Consider the following 11,733-nt stretch of genomic DNA (forward strand, 5'->3'; position numbering starts at 1 on the left):
TCTTTCTATAGTATCCTGCACTATGGGGCTTATTTACTAAGGTCCCGCGGATGCATTTTCGTCCGGGTTTCTAACATTTTCGGAGATCACGCCCGGGGATTGTGTCGCCTGTTATCGAGATGTGTCGCAATCGCAATGGCTTTCACGCAACACAAATCGGGGGAGCGGGTTGAGCAACGATCCAAAATTTTCGGACAACGCGCAGGATTTAACAAATCAATTTGTGTTGCATCCAATGCACTCACATGCATCGGGAAGATGGTGAACTCCGGCGGACATGAGCGGGGAAGAGACACATGCAGGATATCGGGCGCAGGATCTTAGTGACTCCCCGCACAGCGCATTATACATGGACAAAGCATTTACATGCACCAGGAAGAAGAAGGTGAACTCCTGGGACCGGAGCGGCGAAGCGACACATGCAGGATATCGGGTGCACGATCTTAGTGACTCCCCGCACAGCGCATTATACACGGACAATGCACTTACATGCACCAGGAAGAAGAAGGTGAACTCCGGGGACCTGAGCAGGGAAGTGACACATGCAGGATATCGGACGCAGGATCTTAGTGACTCCCCGCACAGCGCATTATACACGGACAATGCACTTACATGCACCAGGAAGAAGAAGGTGAACTCCGGGGACCTGAGCGGGGAAGCGACACATGCAGGATATCGGACGCAGGATCTTAGTGACTCCCTGCACAGCGCATTATACACGGACAATGCACTTACATGCACCAGGAAGAAGAAGGTGAACTCCGGGGACCTGAGCGGGGAAGTGACACATGCAGGATATCGGACGCAGGATCTTAGTGACTTCCCGCACAGCGCATTATACACGGACAATGCACTTACATGCACCAGGAAGAAGAAGATGAACTCCTGGGACCTGAGCGGGGAAGTGACACATGCAGGTTATCGGGGGCAGGATCTTAGTGACTCCCCGCACAGCACATTATACACGGACAATGCACTTACATGCACCAGGAAGAAGAAGGTGAACTCCAGGGACCTGAGCGGGGAAGCGACACATGTAGGATATCTGGCGCACGATCTTAGTGACTCCCCGCACAGCACATTATACACGGACAATGCACTTACATGCACCAGGAAGAAGAAGGTGAACTCCAGGGACCTGAGCGGGGAAGCGACACATGTAGGATATCTGGCGCACGATCTTAGTGACTCCCCGCACAGCGCATTATACACGGACAATGCACTTACATGCACCAGGAAGAAGAAGATGAACTCCGGGGACCTGAGTGGGGAAGCGACACATGCAGGATATCGGGCGCAGGATCTTAGTGACTCCCCGCACAGCACATTATACACGGACAATGGACTTACATGCACCAGGAAGAAGAAGGTGAACTCCGGGGACCTGAGCGGGGAAGTGACACATGCAGGATATCAGGCGCAGGATCTTAGTGACTCCCCGCACAGCGCATTATACACTGACAATGCACTTACATGCACCAGGAAGAAGAAGGTGAACTCCGGAGACCTGAGCGGGGAAGCGACACATGCAGGATATCGGGGGCAGGATCTTAGTGACTCCCCGCACAGCACATTATACACGGACAATGCACTTACATGCACCAGGAAGAAGAAGGTGAACTCTGGGGACCTGAGCGGGGAAGCGACACATGCAGGATATCGGGTGCACGATCTTAGTGACTCCCTGCACAGCGCATTATACACTGACAATGCACTTACATGCACCAGGAAGACGAAGGTGAACTCCGGGGACCTGAGCGGGGAAGCGACACATGCAGGATATCGGGCGCACGATCTTAGTGACTCCCCGCACAGCGCATTATACACGGACAATGCACTTACATGCACCAGGAAGAAGAAGGTGAACTCCGGGGACCTGAGCAGGGAAGCGACACATGCAGGATAACGGGCGCATGAATTTCATGAATTGCGGCAGATGGGCATCCCAGCAGACAACGCACCTCTGGGATCGCGCAGGGACCAGGTAAGTAAATGTGCCCCTATGTTTCTATACATTGAATTGAATAGATGGGTCATCAGGATTTTAAAATATTTTACAAGAAATGTATAAATTTAAAAAACGTAATAATTTTCCGTTCAATAAACTTTTATTGAAAATAACAGATAATAACATTCTAAGTAACATCATTAGAACAAATGCAAACTAAGTCCGCATGCGTATTATAGTGTATATAAAACAAATGTCATACATCCGTATGTACAACCGAGAAATATGAATAGCCGTTTCATGTAGCATAATCTTACTGCTGTAGTAAAGGCCACTTCTATGTGAAGATGCAAAGACAGAAGTCGTAGAGGACTATAACTTGATTAACTTAACTACAAGATTAACAACATTACCCACATAAAACAGACATATATCGGGAACCACATTAGGAGTGAAGGAAGGGTAGGAAGGAGGGAGCACAGAAGGAGAGGGAAAAAAAAAAAAAAAAAAAAAAAAAAAAAAGGGAGCAAAGGGGGGGAGGGGGGTAGGTAAGGGGGTGCGAGGATTCGTCCAAATGTAATAATTTTGATCCTGTTGCATTAGTGCCGTCTTCCTGATGGTCCCTGTTTATTTTTGCTAGTGATGTTCTTTGACATTACAGAGAAGGCTCCTTGGGCAAAATCACCTACGCCAGATACAATATGGAAGTCTCCAGTTCTCCAACCACGGCAATTCATGTGTCTTCTGCAGCCATTCACATGTTCAGTTTAACACATGCGTTTTTTGATGGACTGCTTAAAAACGGCCAAAAAACACGTTCAAAACGCCAAAATGTGCCATCACCCTGCTGCTGGAAAGGCTCATAAAGGAACAATACTCTGGGGGGGATTTACTAATCGCGCAAGCACGACTGTCGGCATCGGAGATCAGTCTCCGGAAAGCACAGCCCGATGTATTAAAGTGGCGCACGGCTGTAAGTAATTAATGGGTAGACGGTAATAATCAGTCGTGCGCCATAAAAATTCTGACATCAATGAGATGTGCGCCAAAATCTTTCATGGACTGCGCCTTAATTTTGCTCTCTGACCATTTTTTTCCTGGTCTCTTGTGCGCCAAAAATTGTGCCTAAAAATGCAGACAAAATACACATAAATGTGACGGATAATGTGGAAAAGTTAGGCCACGCCCACTTGTGCCAAAAAAAGACGGGATAGTCGGAAACATCTGTTCTTTCTGGCGCAAACTCATTATAAATGATCCGCAACAATTCTGCGTCCAAAAAAACTAAAGATCCGGCATTGTTTAGGCGCCGATACGATAATACATGTCCCCCTCTATTCTCTTATTAGCGCAACATCTGAGGTTTAGACTTTATTTTTTTTTCTAAATAGAATTGTTCCATTTTGAAGCTTTATGTGTAAAAAAACAGACATGATCAGATTCCAGCCACGTAGATGAGGAAAATCTTTCCTAAACTTTTGTAAACTTTTCTGATCCGACAAATTCTATTCTGTGCTGAGCTCTAAATATACGTCTTCTGCGCGGAGCCTAACATGTGCACAGAGCCTTAGATGTCAGCTACCTCGCATTCCTCGGGGGGACATTCTCAGCTGTAGGGCATCCTAAGTTACTAGAGGCAGTTGGCGGAGACCCCCAGGGTCAGAGGGCAGAGGTCAAGTACTGTGATAAAGAGAGCAAGCATTATTTTTTAGAATTTCGCCCATCTATGAAGACCAGCAAATCTATAAATAATCTATTATTCTAACTACTCCAGCAACTCCCAGTGGATAATAAAAGCAATCATCCTCTAATTCTACTATAAATATTTTGTAAGGGCGTTACCCAATTCTATCTGCTTAAAAATGACATATGACTATATTTCAGACTCAAAGAAGTATAACAGCCGCTATATTCATACCCATCAAATAACATAAAAGAAATCGCCTCCCAAATTAGAAGAAGTTGAACTGTAGAATCATGATGAGAGCAAAAGCTAGAACAAAAAATGTAGACAGATCACAAAATAGCAAAACCTTTTCATGAAAAAATGGGCAATATTTGTACACAATGGGGCACATTTACTTACCCGTCCGGAGGAGTTCCCGAAAGTGCATTGTCCGTGTATAGTGCCCTGTGCCGGAATTTACTAAGATCGTGCGCCCGATATCCTGCATGTGTCGCTTCCCTGCTCAGGTCCCCGGAGTTCACCTTCCTCTTCCTGGTGCATGTAAGTGCATTGTCCGTGTATAATGAGCTGTGCGGGGAGTCACTAAGATCCTGCGCCCGATATCCTGCATGTGTCGCTTCCCTGCTCAGGTCCCCGGAGTTCACCTTCCTCTTCCTGGTGCATGTAAGTGCATTGTCCGTGTATAATGAGCTGTGCGGGGAGTCACTAAGATCCTGCGCCCGATATCCTGCATGTGTCGCTTCCCCGCTCAGGTCCCCGAAGTTCACCCTCTTCTTCCTGGTGCATGTAAGTGCATTGTCCATGTATAATGTGCTGTGCGGGGAGTCACTAAGATCCTGCCCCCGATATCCTGCATGTGTCGCTTCCCTGCTCAGGTCCCCGGAGTTCACCTTCTTCTTCCTGGTGCATGTAAGTGCATTGTCTGTGTACAATGCGCTGTGCGGGGAGTCACTAAGATCCTGCGCCCGATATCCTGCATGTGTTATTTCCCCGCTCAGGTCCCTGGAGTTCACCTTCTTCTTCCTGGTACATGTAAGTGCATTGTCTGTGTATAATGCGCAGTGCGGGGAGTCACTAAGATCGTGCCCCGATATCCTGCATGTGTCGCTTCCCCGCTCAGGTCCCCGGAGTTCACCTTCTTCTTCCTGGTGCATGTAAGTGCATTGTCTGTGTACAATGCGCTGTGCGGGGAGTCACTAAGATCCTGCGCCCGATATCCTGCATGTGTTATTTCCCCGCTCAGGTCCCCGGAGTTCACCTTCTTCTTCCTGGTGCATGTGAGTGCATTGTCTGTGTATAATGCGCTGTGCGGGGAGTCACTAAGATCGTGCCCCGATATCCTGCATGTGTCGCTTCCCCGCTCAGGTCCCGGGAGTTCACCTTCTTCTTCCTGGTGCATGTGAGTGCATTGTCTGTGTATAATGCGCTGTGCGGGGAGTCACTAAGATCCTGCGCCCGATATCCTGCATGTGTTATGTCCCCGCTCAGGTCCCCGGAGTTCACCTTCTTCTTCCTGGTGCATGTAAGTGCATTGTCCGTGTATAATGCGCTGTGCGGGGAGTCACTAAGATCCTGCGCCCGATATCCTGCATGTGTCGCTTCCCCGCTCAGGTCCCCGGAGTTCACCTTCTTCTTCCGGAAGCATGTAAGTGCATTGTCCGTGTATAATGTGCTGTGTGGGGAGTCACTAAGATCCTGCGCCCGATATCCTGCATGTGTCGCTTCCCCGCTCAGGTCCCCGGAGTTCACCTTCTTCTTCCTGGTGCATGTGAGTGCATTGTCTGTGTATAATGCGCTGTGCGGGGAGTCACTAAGATCCTACGCCCGATATCCTGCATGTGTTATTTCCCCGCTCAGGTCCCCGGAGTTCACCTTCTTCTTCCTGGTGCATGTAAGTGCATTGTCCGTGTATAATGCGCTGTGCGGGGAGTCACTAAAATCCTGCGCCCGGTATCCTGCATGTTTCGCTTCCTTGCTCAGGTCCCCGGAGTTCACCTTCTTCTTCCTGGAGCATGTAAGTGCATTGTCCGTGTATAATGTGCTGTGTGGGGAGTCACTAAGATCGTGTGCCTGATATCCTGCATGTGTCGTTTCCTCGCTCAGGTCCCCGGGGTTCACCTTCCTGTTCCTGGTGCATGTAAGTGCATTGTCCGTGTATAATGCGCTGTGCGGGGAGTCACTAAGATCCTGCGCCCAATATCCTGCATGTGTCGCTTCCCCGCTCAGGTCCGTTGTAGATCACCATCTTCTTCCTGGTGCATGTAAGTGCATTAGTTGCGGGCCGTCCTCCAATTTTGTTGCATGAAAGCAGCGCTGCCACTCTAAAATCCCTTTCCCACATACCTGTCCCAGCGACGCAAATCCCCAAAACTTCGGGAAGCCCGACGGAAATGCGATCCGCGGACCCTTAATAAATAAGTCCCAATCTCATCACTTGTGCCTCCTGGTGCTGGCGCCCCCTGTACCCTGTGTGTATGAGATACTCCTGTACACATGACTGACAGCCTGTATAAAGATGTGAGGTATAATGGCTCCTCCATGTGCTTCCTGGTGCTGGCTCCCCCTTTAGCCTGTGTGTATGAGATACTCCTATACACCTGACTGACAGCCTGTATAATGATGTGAGGTATAATGGTGTAATGGCTCCTTCATGTGCTTCCTGGTGCTGGCGCCCCCTGTAGCCTGTGTTTATAAAATACTTCTATACACATGACTGACAGTCTGTATAATGGTGTGAGGTATAATGGTGTAATGTCTCCTCCATGTGCCTCCTGGTGCTGGCGCCCCCTGCAGCCTGTGTGTAAGAGATACTCCTATACACATGACTGACAGCCTGTATAATGGTGTGAGGTATAATGGTGTAATGGCTCCTCCATGTGTTTCCTGGTGCTGGCGCCCCCTGCAGCCTGTGTGTATGAGATACTCCTATACACATGACTGACAGTCTGTATAATGGTGTAATGGCTCCTCCATGTGTTTCCTGGTGCTGGCGCCCCCTGCAGCCTGTGTGTATGAGATACTCCTATATACATGACTGACAGCCTGTATAATGATGTGAGGTATAATGGTGTAATGACCCCTCCATGTGCTTCCTGGTGCTGGCGCCCCCTGCAGCCTGTGTGTGTATGAGATAGTCCTATACACATGACTGACAGCCTGTATAATGGTGTAATGGCCCCTCCATGTGCTTCCTGGTGTTGGCGCCCCCTGCAGCCTGTGTGTGTATGAAATACTCCTATACACATGACTGACAGCCTGTATAATGATGTGAGGTATAATGGTGCATTAGATACTCCATGTGCTTCTGGTGGTGGCGCCCCATGCAGCCTGTGTGTAAGAGATACTCCTATACACATGACTGACAGCCTGTATAATGATGTGAGGTATAATGGTGTAATGACCCCTCCATGTGCTTCCTAGTGCTGGCGCCCCCTGCAGCCTGTGTGTAAGAGATACTCCTATATACATGACTGACAGCCTGTATAATGATGTGAGGTATAATGGTGTAATGACCCCTCCATGTGCTTCCTAGTGCTGGCGCCCCCTGCAGCCTGTGTGTAAGAGATACTCCTATATACATGACTGACAGCCTGTATAATGATGTGAGGTATAATGGTGTAATGACCCCTCCATGTGCTTCCTGGTGCTGGCGCCCCCTGCAGCCTGTGTGTGTATAGGAGAGATACAACAGCTCCAGGCAGCCATGTGTATAGCTGAACATGTCAGGTACTTGTGTAGCTGATGTCTGTGTCTCTGTGTAATAGGAGGATGCAGCATGTCAGAAGATAGAGCACACACACCAGCAATGCTTTACTATACACTACACACAGACATGAGCAGGAAGGGGGGGGGGGGGGGTAACCGGTGTGACATCACTGCCTCTGACCATGTGACCAGCCTCATTTACATAATAAAGAAAAGATGATTTTATAATGATTAATGTATGAATAACTAGATAAAGGCTGGGATGGGATCCTTGTGAGCTGCTCCAACAGGTAGAGGTGACAGGACAAGTGACACAGACCTGATGACAGGTGCCCTTTGAATACCAGTAAAATGTGATAGAATAGCTCAGTAAAACAATTCTGCTTAAAATAAAGAATCAAACACAGGGGGGGGGGGCACATGTATCATAATTTTCAGCTGCCATTTTTCATGTTTCCTAAAGTTGTCCTAATTAATCATTGCATTGCAAATTCCTACCTCCCAGCGTCTATTCCACCGTGTGCATTTCTACCTCCCAGCGCGTCTATTCCACCGTGTGCATTTCTACCTCCAGCGCGTCTATTCCACCGTGTGCATTTCTACCTTCCAGCGTCTATTCCACCGTGTGCATTTCTACCTTCCAGCGTCTATTCCACCGTGTGCATTTCTACCTTCCAGCGTCTATTCCACCGTGTGCATTTCTACCTCCAGCGCGTCTATTCCACCGTGTGCATTTCTACCTTCCAGCGTCTATTCCACCGTGTGCATTTCTACCTTCCAGCGTCTATTCCACCGTGTGCATTTCTACCTTCCAGCGTCTATTCCACCGTGTGCATTTCTACCTCCAGCGCGTCTATTCCACCGTGTGCATTTCTACCTCCCAGCGTCTATTCCACCGTGTGCATTTCTACCTCCAGCGCGTCTATTCCACCATGTGCATTTCTACCTCCAGCGCGTCTATTCCACCGTGTGCATTTCTACCTCCAGCGCGTCTATTCCACCATGTGCATTTCTACCTCCAGCGCGTCTATTCCACCGTGTGCATTTCTACCTCCAGCGCGTCTATTCCACCGTGTGCATTTCTACCTCCAGCGCGTCTATTCCACCGTGTGCATTTCTACCTCCAGCGCGTCTATTCCACCATGTGCATTTCTACCTCCCAGCACGTCTATTCCACCATGTGCATTTCTACCTCCAGCGCGTCTATTCCACCGTGTGCATTTCTACCTCCAGCGCGTCTATTCCACCGTGTGCATTTCTACCTCCAGCGCGTCTATTCCTCCATGTGCATTTCTACCTCCAGCGCGTCTATTCCTCCGTGTGCATTTCTACCTCCAGCGCGTCTATTCCACCGTGTGCATTTCTACCTCCAGCGCGTCTATTCCACCATGTGCATTTCTACCTCCCAGCGCGTCTATTCCACCGTGTGCATTTCTACCTCCAGCGCGTCTATTCCACCGTGTGCATTTCTACCTCCAGCGCGTCTATTCCACCGTGTGCATTTCTACCTCCAGCGCGTCTATTCCACCGTGTGCATTTCTACCTCCAGCGCGTCTATTCCTCCATGTGCATTTCTACCTCCAGCGCGTCTATTCCTCCATGTGCATTTCTACCTCCAGCGCGTCTATTCCACCGTGTGCATTTCTACCTCCCAGCGCGTCTATTCCTCCGTGTGCATTTCTACCTCCAGCGCGTCTATTCCTCCATGTGCATTTCTACCTCCAGCGTGTCTATTCCACCGTGTGCATTTCTACCTCCAGCGCGTCTATTCCACCGTGTGCATTTCTACCTCCCAGCGCGTCTATTCCACCATGTGCATTTCTACCTCCAGCGCGTCTATTCCACCGTGTGCATTTCTACCTCCAGCGCGTCTATTCCTCCGTGTGCATTTCTACCTCCAGCGCGTCTATTCCACCGTGTGCATTTCTACCTCCAGCGCGTCTATTCCTCCATGTGCATTTCTACCTCCCAGCGCGTCTATTCCACCGTGTGCATTTCTACCTCCAGCGCGTCTATTCCACCGTGTGCATTTCTACCTCCAGCGCGTCTATTCCACCGTGTGCATTTCTACCTCCAGCGCGTCTATTCCTCCATGTGCATTTCTACCTCCAGCGCGTCTATTCCACCGTGTGCATTTCTACCTCCAGCGCGTCTATTCCACCGTGTGCATTTCTACCTCCAGCGCGTCTATTCCACCATGTGCATTTCTACCTCCAGCGCGTCTATTCCACCGTGTGCATTTCTACCTCCAGCGCGTCTATTCCACCGTGTGCATTTCTACCTCCAGCGCGTCTATTCCACCGTGTGCATTTCTACCTCCAGCGCGTCTATTCCACCATGTGCATTTCTACCTCCCAGCGCGTCTATTCCACCATGTGCATTTCTACCTCCAGCGCGTCTATTCCACCGTGTGCATTTCTACCTCCAGCGCGTCTATTCCACCGTGTGCATTTCTACCTCCAGCGCGTCTATTCCTCCATGTGCATTTCTACCTCCAGCGCGTCTATTCCTCCATGTGCATTTCTACCTCCCAGCGTCTATTCCACCGTGTGCATTTCTACCTCCAGCGCGTCTATTCCTCCCTGTGCATTTCTACCTCCCAGCGTCTATTTCACCGTGTGCATTTCTACCTCCAGCGCGTCTATTCCTCCCTGTGCATTTCTACCTCCAGCGCGTCTATTCCACCGTGTGCATTTCTACCTCCAGCGCGTCTATTCCACCGTGTGCATTTCTACCTCCAGCGCGTCTATTCCACCATGTGCATTTCTACCTCCAGCGCGTCTATTCCTCCGTGTGCATTTCTACCTCCAGCGCGTCTATTCCACCGTGTGCATTTCTACTTCCCAGCGCGTCTATTCCACCGTGTGCATTTCTACCTCCAGCGCGTCTATTCCCCCGTGTGCATTTCTACCTCCAGCGCGTCTATTCCACCGTGTGCATTTCTACCTCCCAGCGCGTCTATTCCACCGTGTGCATTTCTACCTCCCAGCGTCTATTCCACCGTGTGCATTTCTACCTCCAGCGCGTCTATTCCACCGTGTGCATTTCTACCTCCAGCGCGTCTATTCCACCGTGTGCATTTCTACCTCCAGCGCGTCTATTCCACCGTGTGCATTTCTACCTCCAGCGCGTCTATTCCACCGTGTGCATTTCTACCTCCAGCGCGTCTATTCCTCCGTGTGCATTTCTACCTCCAGCGCGTCTATTCCACCGTGTGCATTTCTACCTCCAGCGCGTCTATTCCACCGTGTGCATTTCCTACCTCCAGCGCGTCTATTCCTCCATGTGCATTTCTACCTCCAGCGCGTCTATTCCACCGTGTGCATTTCCTACCTCCAGCGCGTCTATTCCACCGTGTGCATTTCCTACCTCCAGCGTCTATTCCACCGTGTGCATTTCTACCTCCCAGCGTCTATTCCACCGTGTGCATTTCTACCTCCAGCGCGTCTATTCCACCGTGTGCATTTCTACCTCCAGCGCGTCTATTCCACCGTGTGCATTTCCTACCTCCAGCGCGTCTATTCCTCCGTGTGCATTTCTACCTCCAGCGCGTCTATTCCACCGTGTGCATTTCCTACCTCCAGCGCGTCTATTCCTCCATGTGCATTTCTACCTCCAGCGCGTCTATTCCACCGTGTGCATTTCCTACCTCCCAGCGCGTCTATTCCTCCGTGTGCATTTCTACCTCCAGCGCGTCTATTCCACCGTGTGCATTTCCTACCTCCAGCGCGTCTATTCCTCCATGTGCATTTCTACCTCCAGCGCGTCTATTCCACCGTGTGCATTTCTACCTTCCAGCGTCTATTCCACCGTGTGCATTTCTACCTCCAGCGCGTCTATTCCACCGTGTGCATTTCTACCTCCAGCGCGTCTATTCCACCGTGTGCATTTCTACCTCCAGCGCGTCTATTCCACCGTGTGCATTTCTACCTCCAGCGCGTCTATTCCACCGTGTGCATTTCTACCTCCAGCGCTTCTATTCCTCCATGTGCATTTCTACCTCCAGCTCGTCTATTCCACCGTGTGCATTTCTACCTCCCAGCGTCTATTCCACCGTGTGCATTTCTACCTCCAGCGCGTCTATTCCACCGTGTGCATTTCCTACCTCCAGCGCGTCTATTCCTCCGTGTGCATTTCTACCTCTATTCCTCCGTGTGCATTTCTACCTCCAGCGCGTCTATTCCACCGTGTGCATTTCTACCTCCAGCGCGTCTATTCCACCGTGTGCATTTCCTACCTCCAGCGCGTCTATTCCTCCATGTGCATTTCTACCTCCAGCGCGTCTATTCCACCGTGTGCATTTCTACCTCCAGCGCGTCTATTCCACCGTGTGCATTTCCTACCTCCAGCGCGTCTATTCCACCGTGTGCATTTCTACCTCCAGCGCGTCTAT

This window comes from Engystomops pustulosus, chromosome 11 (genome assembly GCF_040894005.1).
Source record: "Engystomops pustulosus chromosome 11, aEngPut4.maternal, whole genome shotgun sequence".
In the NCBI taxonomy this organism is placed as follows: domain Eukaryota; kingdom Metazoa; phylum Chordata; class Amphibia; order Anura; family Leptodactylidae; genus Engystomops; species Engystomops pustulosus.